The sequence below is a fragment of the Mustela nivalis genome, assembly GCF_964662115.1.
Source record: "Mustela nivalis genome assembly, chromosome: 8".
Taxonomy (NCBI): Eukaryota; Metazoa; Chordata; class Mammalia; order Carnivora; family Mustelidae; genus Mustela; species Mustela nivalis.
In genome coordinates, this window is record NC_139027.1 from 55,545,681 (window position 1) to 55,564,557 (window position 18,877).

The 18,877-nt window shown below is 46.2% G+C and overlaps 2 long non-coding RNA genes across 2 annotated transcripts in view; one reads left to right on the forward strand and one right to left on the reverse strand.

The window, feature by feature from the left end:
• LOC309872488 overlaps positions 1 to 12,987 on the reverse strand; it is a 47,659-nt gene extending 34,672 nt beyond the window's left edge. The window contains exon 1 of the long non-coding RNA XR_014315900.1: positions 12,188 to 12,987. This is a non-coding gene — a long non-coding RNA (uncharacterized lncRNA). The remainder of the gene's footprint in view (positions 1 to 12,187) is intronic.
• A 1,392-nt stretch (positions 12,988 to 14,379) lies between these two features.
• On the forward strand, positions 14,380 to 17,928 carry LOC309872492. Its single transcript, XR_014315903.1, has 2 exons — positions 14,380 to 16,132; positions 16,444 to 17,928. It is a non-coding gene; the product is annotated as an uncharacterized lncRNA (long non-coding RNA).
• The last annotated feature ends 949 nt before the right edge of the window (positions 17,929 to 18,877 follow it).

The window sequence follows — 18,877 nt, forward strand, 5'->3', positions numbered from 1 at the left end:
TTGATGAATAAATAAAATGGAAGTAAATGCAGGATTTTCTTAGCAGACCTCTCCTATGTTTGTTTTTATATTTAAAAAAAAATTGATGTGTCTACTCTTTCTCAAACAGTTGAGAGATCTAAAGGAATTCTTTCTGTATTCATTTGCTAGAGCTGCCAAAACAAAACGCTACAGCCTGGGTAGAGGTGAGAAGTAGATGCAGAAATTTATTCTCTCACAGTTCTGGTGGCTTAAAGTCCAAAATCAAGCTATTGGTGGATTTGGTTTCTTCTGAGTCCACTCTCCTTGGCTTGCAGATGACTGCCTTGTTCTTGGGTCTTCACACGGTCCTTCTTCTCTGATGTCTCTTCTGTGTCCGAATTTCCTCTTCTTTTAAGGATGTCAGTCATATTGGGTTCAGACCCATCCCTGTGGCCTCATTTAACCTTGATTGTCTCAGTAAAGGCCTCTTTCCCAAGTACAGTCAAGCTCGGAGATACTAGGAGTTAAGGGTTTTGACATATGGATGTGGGAGAAGGAGGGAGACACAATTCAACCCATAACACCCCCATTGCCCAAAGGGGAGGTTTTTTGGTGTTTTTTTTTTTTTAAGATTTTATTTATTTATTTGACAGAGAGAGATCACAAGTAGGCAGAGAGGCAGGCAGAGAGAGAGAGAAGAGGAAGCAGGCTCCCTGCTGTGTGGCCCGCCAACGCTCGCCCGCGAGGAAGGAAGACCACCGACACAGGATTCTTCTCTATCACGCTTTATTGAAGTGCACTTGGTTGAGGTTTGTAGGGTGATGGAAGCAGGAAGCGCCTGGGTAGAGCCAGGGCTGCACATATATACAGGCTAGCTGGGGCGTGTCTCATTCTGGGGTACGTGGCTCACTATGGTAGGTCAGCCTTGTTGCTGGGCAGAATAAGCTTAAGGCCACGCGTCCAACCACTTGTTTACGAGGCTCTCCGGCGCCATCTTGTAATGGCGGCAACGGGTTGCCACATCTCCCCCTTTTTCTTTTATTTTGCAGTCATGGCTAAAATCAGAGGAGTGTCCCCTAGTAAACATGTCCTCCTTTGCCTAGGGACGGGAGAGAAACGGAGGTACCCGTATGCAGACACTCATGACTTTCAGGGTGGCTCACCCTGTGCACTCCTAGGTGCAAACCACCCGCGGAAAATGCAAGGTTGTCTCTATTCGGGTGCAATGGGCTACTCAAAGCCCTCCGAGTGCAAGAGCACAACCTATGTTTCATTTAACATGCTGAGCCAAGCTTGGGGAGATGTTCCAGCCTCTATAGCGGCAAAGGCACGCGCTATGGCCACCTTCTCTCTTCTGCGAGCCCTCATTACCCTCAGAATTAAGAACAAAGCCACCAGTAGTCCTGCAAACATTAGCATGCCCATGACTCCTACTCCAGGAGTGGTAAAGCACAAGGTGCCTTGAAGGTTGAAATTTGTAGCGTTATAACGCTGTACCTTATTATTGATTTGTTTACAGGGTAAATCAAAAACACATTCTGGAACATACAGATGGGGTAATGTTTTTGTCACGTTTGTGACTGGCATGGGGATGGGCCATGTTCTTGAAACGGCCCAAAAGGTAGCTCCCTCAACTCTGGTCAGGCAGATCATCAGCACTATCAGCATCTCCAGGGTTGGAGTCCATGTCTGCTTCTTTGGTGTTGTCATCAGTTCTTTCATCCAACTTTCGCGTCAGTCGTGATGGCACCCACACCGGATCCGAGCGGTCCGGCGCCGACCACTTCGCATGTAGAGTTCTGAATCCTTTCTAGGCTCCCCGCGGTGTCCGCCGAACTATCCCGGGTTTCGGCACCAGCTGTGGCCCGCCAACGCTCGCCCGCGAGGAAGGAAGACCACCGACACAGGATTCTTCTCTATCACGCTTTATTGAAGTGCACTTGGTTGAGGTTTGTAGGGTGATGGAAGCAGGAAGCGCCTGGGTAGAGCCAGGGCTGCACATATATACAGGCTAGCTGGGGCGTGTCTCATTCTGGGGTACGTGGCTCACTATGGTAGGTCAGCCTTGTTGCTGGGCAGAATAAGCTTAAGGCCACGCGTCCAACCACTTGTTTACGAGGCTCTCCGGCGCCATCTTGTAATGGCGGCAACGGGTTGCCACACTGCTGAGCAGAGAGTCCGATGCAGGACTTGATCCCAGGACCCGGAGATCATGACCTGAGCCGAAGGCAGCGGCTTAACCCACTGAGCCACCCAGGCGCCCCCGAAGGGGAGGTTTTGATCCAAGCTGCATCAAACTTCAGATGAAATTTGAGTGGCTTCCCCAAACCAAGCTGAGTTTCAGATTTTCACCAAACCCATGTCATCTGAGTTCCCCTTGCACCTTGTTTCTGTCCCCTCCTGTAAGTTTAGAGGCAGTGGTTTGCTCTAATTATAGAGCAAAAATTAGAGAAAGCACCTCTTTACCTACTTGGGAGCTATCTCATTTCATTTGGTTCAGAAAGAAAAGGCTTTCCCCCAGACACTTCCTTGACTCTGCTTTTTGGAACTCATTGCCCAATTTGCCCTGTTACCAACTAGACAATCATATATTTACCTTTGTCTTTGTGTAACCAACAAGTCCAAGAGCTACCAGGTATAAAAGCATATAATTTAGCCCATGAAAGGCAAAATATTCCCATGGCATGCCTTGCACAGAGCATGTGGACAGAGCCTGCAACTAAACAGCACAGGCTGATGCTGGATGATGACCTTCAGCTCCCTTCATATCTCAAGACACTATTTAATGACTGCAGTAGAAGTTACTGCTTTAGATGATGACGTATTATCTGTCTTTCAGAGGTGCCTCAAGATATTGTGGAATGTTGTCACTCCGCCATTCGTCAATTATGTAAAAAGAAAGAAAGAGTGACATGGTACATCACTGACAACAACACTTTCCACCTAACAGGTGATGCTCTCTGGCAACCTTGCCACTGAGTTTCACTGTTTTTCTGCCCCCCAGAATGAGACCCCCCGATACTACATATCGAGGACTGCAAAAAGGTCCTCCCAACATACTTCTGGCTGAACTAACACACTCTGCCCTAGAGAGACAACTCAAAATTCTTTAGCATTGCAGATGAACATCACACAGCCATGTACGAGAGTCTGCCCCTTGGTCTCTGGTTCCACTTGAGTCTTTGATGCCTAGCAGCAAGCTTTGCCTTTCTGGTCAGTCCCATCTCCCATTTTCCACCATGATGTTAATATTTAACCTTCTCCTCCTCAAGCCCCTTCCTTTCCCCTTCCCTGAGAGTGACCAGACTTCCTGGTTTGTCCAGGACAGACGGGGATCCCTGGGCAGGATGTGGGACATTCTGTGCAGAAAACTGGTTACTGTCCTATCTCTTCACTCTTCATCTAATGACACTGTGACTCATACCTCCAAAATGAAAAGTAAGAAAAATAAATAAATAAATAAATAAATAAATAAAAGTAAAAATATAAGAATTTTTTTAAAGGAGGGCACCTAGGTGGCTCAGTGGGTTAAACCTCTGCCTTCGGCCCAGATCATGGTCTCAGGGTCTTGTGATCAAGCCTGGCATCAGGCTCTCTGCTCAGCGGGGAGCCTGCTTCCCCCTTTCTTTCTGCCTGCCTCTCTGTCTACTTGTGATCTCTCTCTCTGTCAAATAAATAAATAAAATCTAATTTAAAAAAATAAAAGAAAAAACAAGGGCTATCAGGTGTGAGCCACCTTGTCTTCTTCTACCATCATTTACCTGGACCCAACATCTGTACCCACCACTGGCCTTCAGTCTCGGAGGCTAGGATATCCCACTGCTGATTCGCAGCCCAATTCCCCACCTTTATGATGTCTCTCCCCATTGTTTAACACCTCTTTCTTGCAATTTCAACATTTCCTCGCCTTTCCCCTCATTATATAAATAAGTACAAGTCCTTCCCATCTTTAAAATCACATATCCTTCCCCCCATCATGTTCCCCTTATCGACAGCCCTATTCCTTACCCTTCTCCCACCATCGTAACCTTTTTTTTTAACTGAAGTATAATACATACATACAATATTATGTTAGTTTCAGGGGCACAACATAATGATTTGATATGTGTATGCATTGTGAAATGATCACGACAATAAATCTAGTTAACGTTCATCACCGCACATAGTTACAGAACCCACCAGTATTAACTAGTCACCACCACGCTGTACATTATGTTCCTGTGACTTACACATTTTATTCCAGATATAAAGATCTAGAAGTTTGTTCCCTATAACTCCCTTCACCCATTTTGCAAATCCCCAAACCCTTGCCTCTGGCAATGACAATCAGTGCTCTGTAGCAGTGAGTTTGGGGTATTGTTTTGTTTTTTTGTTGTTGTTGTTTTTAGATTTCACACGTAAGTGAGGTCATACAATATTTGCCTTTCTCTGTCTGACTTATTTCACTTAGCATTATACCCTCCCATGTGGTTGCAAATGGTGGGATTCCATTCTTTTTTATGGCTGAGTAATATTCTATTGTAGACTTCTTTATCCATTCGTCCATCTCTGGAAACTTGGGTTGCTTCTAGGTCTTGGCTATTGTAAATAAGGCTGCAGTGAATAGGGTGGGGATGCAAGTATCCTTTTGAGTGAGTGTTTTTATTTTCTTCGGATGAATATCCAGAAGTGAAACTGCTGGATCACACGGTAATTCCATTCTTAACTTTTTGAGAAATCTCCACACCCTTTTCCCTAGTGGCCACACCAATTTACTTCCCCATAAATAGTGCACAAGGGTTCCCTTTGCTCCACATCCTCACCAACACTTGTTATTTCTAGTCTTTTTGAGACTTGCCATTCTAACAGGTGTGAGTTGATACCTCATTGTGACCATAAACTTTTGAACCTGATTCTGAATGACTTCATCTACTCTAGCAGCTCCTCCCAAATTTTTATCTCCAGACCCCGCTACTAAAAATACAGACCCAGGTCTTCATCCTCCTAAGGAGTGACTCTACCTTGATAACCCATAAAGTATCTTAAACACATAATGCCAAAAGCAATGTTTTCATCTCTCTTTCTAATATGTCCCTTGTTCTAAATTTACTGTCCCAGCAAATGAAACCACAATCTGCCTCACCTTCCAGACCACAAGTCATGTCATTGTCTTCATCTTCTCTTTTTGCCTCACCCCCTTCCATCCACACCAGCCTCCTGTCTCCTGAGTGCCTTGTCTTATGCTCCACTCTTGCCCTTGGTCTCCACCATCCCCACAACAGCCTCCTGGCTGCTCTCTTACCCCCTAATCTTCCCCCACCTGCTTCACACGGTCACTCATGAAGTTGACATCTGCGAGGTCACAGAGCAAGCTATTCCTATGATGTGGGAGTAGAGAAAAGCTTGGGGTTAGCCCTCTGAACACTGACGTGGTCACAAGAATATGTCCTTGGAGTTGGTGAACGATTTCTAACATGTTCATGAAAATGACTGGATGGATGTCCCCCTCTGGTTTCGTGGCTGACTGATGTAACAGTATAAATTAACTGAAGGTAGTCAGGGAGGCTTCCTGTGTTTCTTTATAGGAGAGCCACTTGCTGATAGGCAGCGCCGCACCTGTATGGAGACCTAACTATGCCTTTATTTCCACAGCGTTAGCCCTAGAATCCATATTACCCTGGCCTCTGGGGCTTAATGGTTGCCAACAAGTTGAGCTGTTATAGATGCCACTGGTTATTTCACGCAGTTAACTGTTATGATTTTCAACTCATGGCCTACAAGGTCCTCCTCCCGCCCCTTTCCTGCAGAAACACTGGCCGACTTGCCATTTTCTACGTAACCCATTTCTCTCCCAACTTAATGCCCTTGTCTGGAACATCCTTCTCCTCCATGAACAGTCCCAAACAAAAAAAACCCAGAAATTAACAATAGTGCTCTTCCTTTGGAAAAATAAAATAAGAAGACCACTGGAGCATAACATCTGCCTGGAAGCTGTGTTGCTCCTGGATCTGTTTGCCTTCAAAGCCATTCCTTGCTCTGCTCTCTGTGGCAGGATGGAGACCTTGATCTTGCATTTCCCAGGATCTTTGTCAGCTGGTTTCTTGCTGGCTTTAGCCAAAAGGAGGTACTGATGACAGATTCAAGAGTGAAAGAAAAGACTCCAGAATTATTTCTCCCTCTCTTATCTCCCCCATAGCTCCAGCCCTGCTAGGCATGCCTGCCCTAGTTATATCTTCTACCGGGCAACCCTGGACTCTGGTAATTCACCTGTTCCCTCTGTCCCTCTAGTCAATGTGGGACAACAGCTTCTTGTGACTGCTCAGTTTTCGGTCCCTCATTACCACCTGGTTGATTTCACAGCCTCTTCTGTCCCCTGGGTAGCCAATTCCCTGCATTAAATTCTTTCCTTTGTATGCACTCAGAGTGACTTCTGTTTTCTTGACTGAACTCAGATATGAAAACATGTCCTGATCTCTACTTCTCCTTACCTTGACCTGTCACAAAGTCTTTTGGGGGCTCCCTTTTCCCAGGGTGTTGGTTTAACTTTTGTGTTCCCCAGCACCTGTGTGTACTACTAGGGGTTGGGACTGTGACTTCCCTATCAGCTCCATGCTTCAATGAACTTTTGAGGGCAGAGACAATGTCCTCTTAATCCCAGAGTCCCCAGTGTCCTGCTCACCGCTCTGGGTATATTAGGTGCTCAAGATTTTATATATATCTCTCTCTCTCACACACACACACACACACACTTTATCATCCCTAAAAAGAATTTGCTGTATTATGCTAGAAATACATGATGAAGTAAGGCCAGAATACCACAGAATTTAAAAGAAAACTAGTATATCTGTGGATTCATTGTTTTCACAAAAGGGGAAGGCTCTCGTAGTTGGGCTACACCCTTCTCTTTGGAGTCTGACATGCTGTTTTCTGTCTACTAGGTCACAATCTAATCATTGATGGACAAGTCACCTTTTATTTCTGAGAAGCGACTTAATCAATAGACTTATTAATTCCTCTCAGCGAGTTCTTTGGAACAATAAGGGACTGTCATTTTACCTCTGGTGGCCACACAGGGGAAACCAAAGGAAAGCATCTCAGAATTCTAAGAGGCCCTCAGAACTTTGAGAAGAGAGAAATATCTCTTATGAGTCAGGACTCCTCTGGAGAAAAATCTGGGGCTCTTTGAGGGACAGGCTTTATTGCTGTATTCAATAGAATGTAAAGCAATTCCTTACCGCACTATACAATGTAGAGTGATGTACAAGACAGAAATATATTAATATTTCATTTAGAGATTAGGAAAAAGATTCATCGAAGATAAATTACATCATGGTCAAGTGGTAGAGTCAGGATTACTAAACAGAGTGCCAGAAAGCGTGGTCACAGAGCCTTGGTACCACCCCCCACCTTCACCCCAACCACCACTAAGTCTTTCTACTAGAGAACCCTTTTCAACCTGGCCATAGGTAGGAAACAACAGCATTTTTCTAGACTATATTGTTTATGGACATTTTGACGGTAGCATACCATAAAGTCCTCAACCATTAAAATTTAACATAAAGTTTATATAAATATCTTTACTACAAAGGAACCAGAAAGAGGCTTCTATTAACCTCCTTAAGATTATGGAGGGAAGTACAAAAAAAATATTTCATTCATCCTTGATCAGAACAGTGTATTTCATATTACAAGATGTACCTAGAGTTGACTTCCTGCTCTGGTATGGATCATGGTAGTGGCTATCTTGGCAAGGTATGGCCCATGTGTCGTGTGAAATACCACAAGTGCCAGTTGCAAGTAAGTCACTATTGTCTTTCTGAAATGAACTCATTTTCTTTTTTTTTTCCATTTTTTTTTATTTATTTCTTTTCAGCGTAACAGAATTCATTGTTTAATGAACTCATTTTCAACAGCTAAGTGTCCTAAAGTGAATCTAAGTGTGCCTCGTATCCGGAAGGTCAATTATTGCATGGTCTTAGACATGGGATCACATTACTACTAACAATTGCTTTGGGTTTTTGTTTTTAATAATGTTAGTCTATTAGAATAAAGACATGTAGTATAGCAGACACTGAGTTCGACATCGTGACACAATGACAGATCTAAATTGCCACAATTTATACAAACTCCACAAAATGACCCTGACCCTGAATCAAACAGAGCATTTTATATACAATTTCCAGCAAACTCCAGACTTGCTTGGGAGGAATTCTACTTGAAACAAGTAAATATGACTTAAATATTTTTTGCTATGCTGAGATTCCACTCCTTGTAATGATTCTTACAGCCAATTCCCACTTTTTTGTGGTGAGGGGAATGGATATTGAACTAGCTCATACTCTAATTTTTTGTAGATAACTTCCAGAAAATGTATCTTACTTCAAACAAGCTTCCACAGTCATATCCTTGGATTTTTACATTCCTATCTTGGTACTATTCTTCAAAGATGTTTCCTTCTAACATGAAAATTTGGTTAATTTCTAAATTCTTCATGTGACAACAAAATGGGCTTTTCCAAAGATAAAAAAGCATCTTGATGGAAAACAATATATTAAAAGAGTACATTGCTACATATATAAACAATATGTCTATTAAACTAAAATGTCATATATTTTGCTGAAGTTTACAAAATAATTCATCAGTTTCTTTAAAAGCCTTACCTTTTCCTTTACTGAACACTGTTTCATTAAGGGCAAACATTATTTAAAAATGACAAACATGAGTTGAACTACAGAAATAGTTTTTGAATGTAGTATATTGGAAAAGATTTTTAAAGTAGTCTCTTTATTTTAATCTAAGGGTGAATAAGTACATTTCTCTGTGGCAAAATCAGAAAAACTAAAAAATAATATCATCCCTCACACAAAGCACTTAACATTCCTTGGCATTAATTCTTATTGTTTAGGCACCAAAAGTTGATTTAAAATATGCAAATTATTTAAGTTTTTAAACTTTCCATATGGAATCCTAAAAGGACATTTTTCCCCCTACCAGGAATACTTAGATGAATCAAGCTGAATGATTTTAAAAATTAAGTTTTTAAAACTTGATGGTTACAGATGTTCTAATCTTTGGAAACCATTATGTGTTCATTTTCCTTTCAGCATTAATTACACATAATGACCTCCACCTATCAGATACTCTGGAAGAAAACTACATTTGTTTACATTTTCCAATGCTTTTAAAAGTAAAACTAGTTTTCATTATTATCAATAAGGACAGGCTTTCTAATTGTTAAAATTTCGGTATTTTTGAAGACTTGTCTTTGGCTATTCTCACTGGAAAGTTCTATCATGAATAAAACTGTTACATAAATTCCCTGAATAATAGCTTAATTACTTATAAACTCTGGAAACAATTAGTTTATCATCCTTTGAAGTGAGTAAGACAGCTTGCCAGGCTGAGAGCAAAACGCTTGTCACTTGTTCATGTAATGAGCTTAGTTTCTTTTTGTTATTTTAGATTATTTGGAAAAGGAAACTCAGTGGAATACACTTTAATGTTCAAAAGATTAAAAGTTGAATCATTCACTTTATAAATGGCCTCTGCAATAACACTTAATAAAGTACAGAAAGGAATATTGACGGCTCTGAAGATTATAATTTATGTGCTTATGGAAATCATTGAAACAGATATTCCCGTTCAAAGATAAAGTTGTGCTTGAATGACACCAATATTGTAAAAGATTGACGAGGACTGTCCTCCTTCTCAGCCTTATAATATCATCCCTCACACAAACCACCAAATTACAGAAACAGCTTCTTCTCTTCCGTCTCAAAGACGACTCTCTGCTGTCCCTCCTCACTCCTGCCGGCCCCACACACACTTTGCGCTGCCTTTAGGCCTGGCTCTCCCCCTACCCACCCAGACCCGCACACCTTTTCTGTCTCAGCCCCAACCACCACCCCTCCCGCTTCCTCTGCGCCTCTCTTTTTGTTGTCGAGGTTCCCTGTCGTGTGTCCCCCCCTGCCCCCCACCAAACATAGATCAAAGGAAGTTCTTAATATTGTGGTTATTGTGAGGTTGAAACACTATATGTCTGAATATTAGCCCCAAAATGAGACAGAAAAATGTCTATCAGAAGATGCTGACTTCGTGTTGGCAGGCTCTCGGGGTCTGCCTGAGTTGTGGCAGAGCGCAGGTGGGGCGGGAGAAGCTTTCTGAGGCCACCTTCTTAGAGGCCAGCCCGCTGACTGTTCCTGCAGCCATTGCGTCAGAGAGAGCCAACACCTGAGGCCACCCGCTCCCTTCTGACCTTGGCGGTCCACGAGCGAGGTCACCGGTAATTCCATCACCTGACTGTACGATTGTTTGCTCGCTCAAGGGAGAGAAACTGAGGGCCAAGAAAGGCGGACAAATCCCAAGAGCCAGGTGGCTTCCCTTGGGATCTCTCCAGCTCGTGAGGACCCATACCAGATCCGGGACAGCAAACTTTTGCACCATTTTGCCGATTTCAAAATGATATTAACACGCTTCCTAAACTGTCCCCCTCCTGTAAATCATAATTACAAACTCACCCTTCCCTTTGTCGGCAGGAATCTCTTTAAGCAGTCCCAGCAAGTCAGCCTACTTTGGGGATGTATTTTGCATTTTTCATTGCCCCTCATCCCTCCCCAGACCTATATGTCAAGGAATAGGGAGTCGAGACATGACACATTAATGTTTTTATCAGGGGACGCTCTCTGCTCCCACAGAAAGGGAGGGAGATCCGCGGGAGAGCTCTGCGGGGAAGGAGAGGAAAGGAATCACTCCGCAGCTCCTGTGGAAATTCATATTCCGTGTATGTTCCTCTCTCACCTGAAATAAATCCTGCAGGGCCTACCCACACAAACCCAGCAGCAGTTATATATTTACATGTCATGCTTATAATATGGTAGAAAGCAAGACGGATCTTCGAGGAGGGGAGGAGATGAGGCTCACCTTTCAGACTCGCTCTCTTAAATAAAAAAGAATTGTCCAGCTGGGCGCCTAAGAATTTATCTTGAGTTTGTGGTCATTATCTCTATTATATAGCCCTGGCAATAAATAAATCGGGTGGTTACTACCCAACAATAAAACTGTAGTGTATGGGACACCTTACTATTACTTTCTTAATAATCTGCCGTTTCTTTCACTTTAAATCTTCCCAGTCTTGTCTTCGCACTTGTCTACAAGGATCTATCTTCCCCCCTTGAGGTACCAGAGCCCTCGGTTCATTTTTATATTTTGTGAACACAATAAGTTTTCCTGTCTAGACTTTCTGTTTTTCCTCCTATTTCTAGGCTGCCTAATCTGCTTCAAGACAAAGGGTCGGCCCGGATCAAATGTCTTCCCCTACCCCCTCTATTTTAACCGCCCCGTGCGTCCCCGTTAATAAAGATCGCCCCCCCGCCCCGCCTTGCGGCAGCCACCCATGGGGTCTCTAGGAGGGAGGGAGCAGCGCAAACTGCGGTGACAGGGTCCGGAGGAGATGGTCTGTGCCCCCGCCCTGGACACGCCCTTGGGTGCGCACAGAGTCCCAGGGCCCAGTTGGAGAGCCTGGGCCAGTTCTACCCCGTAGAGCCCTCACCCTATTTCCTGCTGGTGTGTGTGCCCACTCGGGGATTTCGGGGGCGGGGGTCCCATCCCTCAGACTTCTCCCGGCTCGCCCTCCACCCAGGCACCGAGCTCTACAAACGGAGGCGAGCGCCCGCAGCCTAGACCCGCCTGAGAAGTCGGTCTTCGCTCAGCGGCTGGCTCCACGCGTCTGCGGGAGTTAAGACCCCACCGAAGGGGGGTCGGCCCGGGGAGCAGACCCCCCAGGTGGCGGAGTGAGAGGCGCTCCTTTCGGGTTCCCAGTCGCGCGAGCCGGTGGGAGCTGCGCGCACGCCCACCCGGCCTCCGCTCTCGCACCTGAGACCTGCCTCCTCCGCGCGCTAGTTAGGTACCCGGCTCCCAGCCCAGCCCCGACCCCAGCCGGGCCGGAGGCGCTCGCTCTTTGGGGCCAGAGCCTTCCAGAGCCCCAGGGGCCCTTAGTCCCGCTGGGAGAATGAGCGCAGCCTACGTCCGGCCGGCGCCTTCCCAAAGTACCGCCACACTTGCTTTCACGCCCGCTCGAAAAGTGACGCGTACAGGCAAAGCGGCCAGCAAATGACAGTCTTATCCGCGGAGTTGGGGAAATCAGGAGGGGCGCGAGGGGGGGGGGGGTAAGGGGAGGGGATGTGGGGGAGGTTTGGGGGGAAAAGGGGCAAAGGTGCCGGGGTAAGCCGGGGAAAGAAAACAAACAGACCTGCGTCGCTTCCCCTTTTGTCTTTACACTGCCTGTCTCAAGAAATCAACTTAACCAAGCAAGCCCCCACCAGGCTTGTTTTTGTTTGTGTGACTCAGATCACAGATAGAACCCCGGACCGAATCTCTGAGTGTGTGTGAGAGAGTGGAGCCATGGTCAGGCTACTGATGGCGAGGGGACGATGAACTTCTCACCTTTCTTTACTCACTAACAGCACGTTCTTTACAAAACCCACGCCGCCGAGTGTGTGTAGTTCGCTGTTAATTGCGTTTTGTTGGGATGATCTTTTACGACTCGAAAACAAGCGGCTGGGAAAATATTCACGTTTGGGACAGAAAACATTTTTTATTTATATCTCTGACATTTAAAAGAGCAGAATTAATTTGTCCTGTCTACATTAGCATTGAGAGAAAGTTTCAGAAATCCACCCGGGGGAAGGGCGGGGGAGAGAAAAAAAAGAAAAAAAGAAAGCGAAGAAAAGAAAGGAAAAAAGAAAAGCTAGGCTTGGTTTTTCTTATTTCAGATCTGTAATCAATCATTGAAATAGGAGGCAGCAAAATTGTAAAGATTCGATAGATTAAAATGCAAATGAAAGGTAGAAAAAGAAACATTAACATGGCGATCAAAGATTTAATAACCGTAAATCAGGTTTTTTTTCTGTTGCAGCTGCAGTTTGTGTGTGTGTTTATGTTTTAATCATGTTCGTTCCATAAATAAATAATTTCTGAAACGAGACTAATTTTTCATTATTTTAACCGTGGGCTATAACACTAAATATTAAAAATAGAAAACGTACACGATGCCAGATCCCCAACCAAATAAGAGAAAGACTTGTGTTGATTGGTTAAAATCAAGGGGTTTCATTTGTGTGTTCTGAAAAAGAGTATTATGCTAAAAAATTCTATCTCAACTGACAAAGCCCAAAGTTTTATCTTCCCTTTAATATTTTATGTTAACGACAAGATACCATTTATATTAAATATATGCACCGCTGCATATCCATTTCACTTTAAGCACTTTCAAAGAACGAAAGTGCCAGAATATTTAAATAATACAAAACATATATTTTTTCAAAGTGATTTGACAGAATTCCTGGAAAATACTACTTTTTAGGAGAACCTTCTAGAGAAAAATTAAGTGATAGTTCGACACAACTGAAACTTCTCTTTGTTTTATCATTAAAGTTATTTTTCCAAATGGAAATATTTCAGCCTTTTGTTATTGTTATCATTCGATTTAAGGTTTTAGGTCAAGATGTCAAATTATAAGAACACACTCTATTTTATTAACTACTCATCTTCTCACATGGTGAAGGCTTTTCATTTAGATCTTTTTATTTAAAATGTTGATTTATATTGCTGTTTTTAAAATGATTTCTAGAACTTTTAAAACAAACACATGGGCTCAGTCTTTCCTTCCTTATTTATTTATTTATTTATTTATTTATTTATTTATTTATTGGTAGTCATTAACATAGGGAGAATTCATCTCCAGAAGATTGGGAACGTTTCTTTTTGGTAATACCACCTTGCAATGATTAAAATAAGCTCTTTGCTTATACTTTGTCTTTGAAGGAGTTATTCACCCTAATTTATTGAAGTAATGAACTAGAATTATCTCCATTTCTCCTCTTTCCACAAATTAAAATGATAACCAAACTGGGGATGCTTGTTTCCTTTCTAAAACCTTTAAGTTAAATTTGAGCTAAGTTGATGTCCACTCCCTCCCAGCCACACAATCACATTTTCACTGTGACGGTCCAATAATGCATTTAGTTTAAAATTACACTTGGACCCTTCCTCCTTTGTGTTTTTTTCATTTATTTCAGTGCAACAAGATGACTTGATTTTCATGGGATTACATGAACTCCATTCAATGTTGCTGGGACATTTCTGCTCAACTAAATACTTCCCTTAATAGACAAATGAACTTCTTTTTATTTGCTGGAGTTTGTAGACGGTTTTAGGTACAGAATGTGCAACTGATTTAGTTATTGTTGTTGTGAGAATCGAACAGACACAAAAGTCATTTATCTAAACCGAAGAGATATGACTCTGTAAAAGGGAGAAGCAAGGGCAGAATCATGGGGAATTATCTCGGTTTATAGCTCTTATTAATTAAACCGGATGTGGTTTTATTCCGATCTTTTAGTACCGACCTTGTTAAATGCTCCCAGATACCTTTTACCCAAATTTTTTCATTCATTAGATAACTTGGGTCCCTTGTTTATGGGCGCTGCTTTTTCTACATTGTATCACTAAGCAGTTGCAGTGTAAAATCGCGGGAGGCTACAGACGATCGCACCCCTCCCAGAAAAAAAAAAAAAGAAAGAAAGAAAGAAAGTAAGTAAGAAAAAGAAAGGAAGAAGCGCCTTTCCCATTTAGTTTTAGCATCTTGTTTCGTTGAAATGCAAGACAGGTACTTGATTTAGCATTTAAGCAAAAGGTTACACAAACCGCGTTTTAAAAAGTGTTGGGATGTCCGACAGGGTCAGCCCCAGATCAGATCATTTTTTGAATGCAGACCTAAAGATAATGAGTACTTGTTGTATTAAAGGGGACAAACAGTACTTTGGCTTCCTCTGACCCCAGAATGCACGGCTCGGTTTCATTGATCATCCTCCTTTATGAGATAATGCAATTACAAACATCAATAAGGGGCTGCAAGGGGAATCATTATGCGGTGACAGTGATAAATGACGGTGCAGAAATAGCATGCTTTTTCCCCCCTAACAATCCAGGAGCCCAGGGGCTCCGGGGGCTGAACACAGTCGCCAAGGAAACAGATGACATCCCAAACGGCACCAAAGGAAAAAAAATGAACAGTCTTTCTTTGCCTTTCACTCTTTTCCGTCTTCCAAAGAGTTAGTTTTGGCTCCAGCAGCAGCTGCCACACAGGCATTTCGTTATTTCAGACATTAAAGACTGCAGCGGGCGGTGGGAGTCTCCTTCTCCTCCATCCCCATCTCCATTAGATAACACACAAAGCTCGCTGTTCACAGTTTAGGGCTACCTGAATATACACCTCCTGATAATCAGATTGGGGTGGGGTATGGGTAAGGGTACATGGGTTCACACAGCCATTGCAATGTGTTTTCCCCGCTTTCACGACTGTCCAGGGGAAAGAGTCTCCAGCAGAAGCTGGCGCCTCGTGAGTCGGCCAGTAAGGACGGGGCGCGTGGCTCGCCTCCATCTCCCCGCGGTGCCAGACGCTGCTCAAAGCCAAAGGTTGTGGGGGGAGGGAAGGGAGTCGCTGGGGACCAGGAGACTGCGAGGGGTGTTTCTTTGGGGTGGGTTTCTTTGCTTTGCTGGGTTTCTTTGAAGTGGAACTATCAATGCGCGCAGGGATCACCCCTGGATCGCGGAATCTGGTTGTTTAAAGCCCCGGGGTACCCTCGGCAAGTGGCTTCAAGAGGGTCCTGCTGAGCTTTCCCCACCCACCCACGTCTAGGTTGCCGGGTGAAGCAGGCGAGCACGAAAAGGTGAAAGGTTACCCAGACTGCAGTTCGTAGACCTGGGGCTGCGGGGAGTCGTGGGGTGGGAGGTGAAAGCCTGGGGGCCTTCCGTGGAGAAGGGGAGCTGCCACTTTGGGAGAAGGGAGGGGGATGAAAGCGCAGAGGTGTGAAGGGAGTCCAAGATAAAGAGCAGAAAGGAGGGGAGGGGGAAAGCGAGCGGGCACAATCCCACCCTTCGAGAAGGTCGCCAACCCGAAGAAAGCAGACACAGGGTCCCTGACCCCTGTCGGGCACGCCCGGCCGCGGAGGGAGGGACCCCTGCGCAGCGCGCGTTGGCGCTCGAGGCCCCCGCCCGGAGGAGCCGGCTGGGCGGCTGCGTGAACAGGTGACTTTATTCACTGCTTCCCGAATCGTCGAGGTCCCGGGACTCGTTTTCCGCCTGGAGATTAAGATCATTGCTCGTGTAATGAACTTAATGCTTTAGGGTAGAGGTGAGTGTGTCTGCGAGTGGGCAGGGGTAGGAATTACCGACCCGATCGATGGGAGACTGGCTTAAAACTAAATCCCTTTTCTCCAGGGCTTCACCGCCTGGCTTTCCCCGCGCTGGGATGAGAGAGCCTGGCTGGCAGGGGGCAGCGCGCGGAGGGGCGACCCCAGGGTGCGGCCCGCGACAACCGAGACCCTAAATGTCCTTCATCTCCCTGCCAAGACCCCCGGGGTACCTGTTTTTAGGGCAAAAGCTCTTGAAAATTCAAATGTTGGCGAACTGATTGCTCAATATGTTGTTTGTTTTTCCTTTCAGCTCCGCCTTGGGAGAGAATGTTACAGACGCGTTGGCGGGCAAACTGGGCCAAAAAGTGACACCTCCCCCCCAACCCCCGCTCCCCGCCATCAGCCGCCTCCCTTAAGGGGCGATCCCCCGCTCTCTTTCCCTCACTGCTCTTTTCCCTGGCTCTGGGATTCCCAACGCCCTATAGACTGCACCTGGCCACCCTGAGTGTTGCATACCGCCTAACAGTCAAGGAGGTGCGGGATGGCACGGAAGAGGGGGATGAAACGAGGGGAAATGCCCGGCCAGGCGGGCCACACCACTATCCAATTCCACGCCGCTCCACCCGGCGTCCAATTGCCCACCCGGGAGCTTGAATCAAGTCATGTTTTTACAGCGTTCACATGGGCCAAGGGCCTGCTGAAATCCTAAAAGGCAAGGGAAAGTTTGCAAAGGCTTTAAAGCGTTCCCAAGGAGCTCCTTCCTAAGGCGTCGGGGTGCTGCCCACGGCGCCCCTACTACGACCCCCGACCCTGGCACTCGCGACCTGCCCGGCGGACGCTGCCCGGGTTCCAAGTGCCCTCCGAGCCCCTAAGCTCTCAGAGTCGCGCTGCCAGCGCCGCGGTGAGACTCGGAAATTCAATCCATCAAGAAACCCCTAGCGCTTCACAAAGCACACCCGAGCTGTTCTAAGGGAGCCCCCCCCCCCGAGTGCCCCAGGAGGTGTCTTTCCATAACCTTGTGCGCAAACCGGGGTCGCCTCGCCTCCAGAGACAAAGTCAGTAGTCCCCTTACACTTGACTTTCCTCTTGCGGTGGGGAGGAGATAGGAAGCTACTGCAGATGCCGAAGTCGCCCCCCCAAGGTGCCTTGGGCTCTAAGCATAGACCTGTCCTCTCAGGCACAGGGTCCAGGCCAGGACGCTGTGCGCGGTAGGACACCGGGGCAGCGGCATCCTCGTCTGGACTCCTCGCAGCCGCCGCGGCAGCCCGCGGGAGCTGCTCTCCCGCACCGAGTTCGGCCCAGCCGCCAGCCGCCGGCATCTCGCCTCCATCCCTGGCCGGCAGACTCGGGGAGGAGAGGCGCTGCACACAGCAACCGACCCCGAGCGCAAAATCTGCGTGCCGCGTGGGAGACGCGGGCGGGAGGGGGCGGGTAGGGCTTGCGTTTTTCCTTTTCAGAAGCTTTCGACTTGACTACGAAGTTTCCTGGTAGGCGCCTCTGCCCGGGGGTCGGAGCCTCCCACCGCCGCTCCTTCCCCTCCCTCCTCCCCGCCCCCCGCCGGCCGAGCCAGCCGGAGCCGCTGCCCGGGCCTGGCGGCGCTTGGTCCCCCAGGCCCGGACCCCGCACCCGAGCGCCGCGCCTCCCTCTCCGCGGTCCGTGGGGGTGCCAGTCCCCGGGGCGAAACTCGCCGGCCGGGCGCACAGTGAGAAGACACCCGCTGCCTCCCGAGGAACTCCTAATACCATCCATACAGCTTTAATGCGTTTATAATTCGATAAGTGATTTCAATTTGAAATTGTTAGTAACTAATTTTATGGGTAATTTTTCCACATCAAATATTTAAGCATCAGATTAAGGGAGCCAGTTCCGACACAGGATAATAAGGGGGTTCCCCCCACCCCCCGCGCCTCCGCCTCCCTCCGTTTCCTACCGAGTCGTTTTTCCAAATCCCCAAAAGATGGCAGTCGAAGCCGACATTCTTCTTTTCCTGCGGCTCTGCGGAGGGAGGGAGAGGGAGGAAGGAAGGGGGGGAGGGCGGAAGGGGGGGCGGAGAGAGAAGAAGAGAGAAAAGAAAAGGAGAGGGAGAAACTAGACGTTGCAAGCAAGGACTTTTCAAACTAATTCTTGCACACGTTTCTAATACAAGCAAAAGACAGTGGTGAATTTCCTGGAAATGTCCTGGCAGAAGAGAAAGCCAAAAAACCGTGCCTAGTGGCCTCGGAGTAGGGGATGTAAGAAACTCAGCACTTTCGAACCAAACCCCCAACTCAGAGCAGAGGCGAGAGAGAGGGGAGGCCGGGAGAGAGACAAACGGGCTTCTTTGTATTTTAACATTATATTCAAAGACGATACAACTAAGCAACTTGTTTTCTGAAGGGCAGGACTCAGCAAATTACTTAATGGGGAGAGAAGAGATGGGCTGGGGAAAGGTGATGGGTGGGGGGCGGACTGCTGTGGGCGGAGGGGAGGCTGGGGCCAGCAGCGCATGAATTGCAGACCAGTTGCCAAAACTTTTTTTTTTTTTTTTTTTTTCCTGCTGCTGCTGCTGCGGCTGCCTTTGCTGCTGCCTTTGCTTTGAATGTGGGTAACTAGGAAACAGCAAGCCGTCTGAGAAGACGGAATTTCCAACGTGTAAAATGTTCTTAACGGAACCATTGAGCGAGTGCAATAAGGCGTGAGGGGGAACTAATCTTCCCATTTAAATGTTTGTGGCAATTTTATCTAAATGAATTTTAATGCTAAAC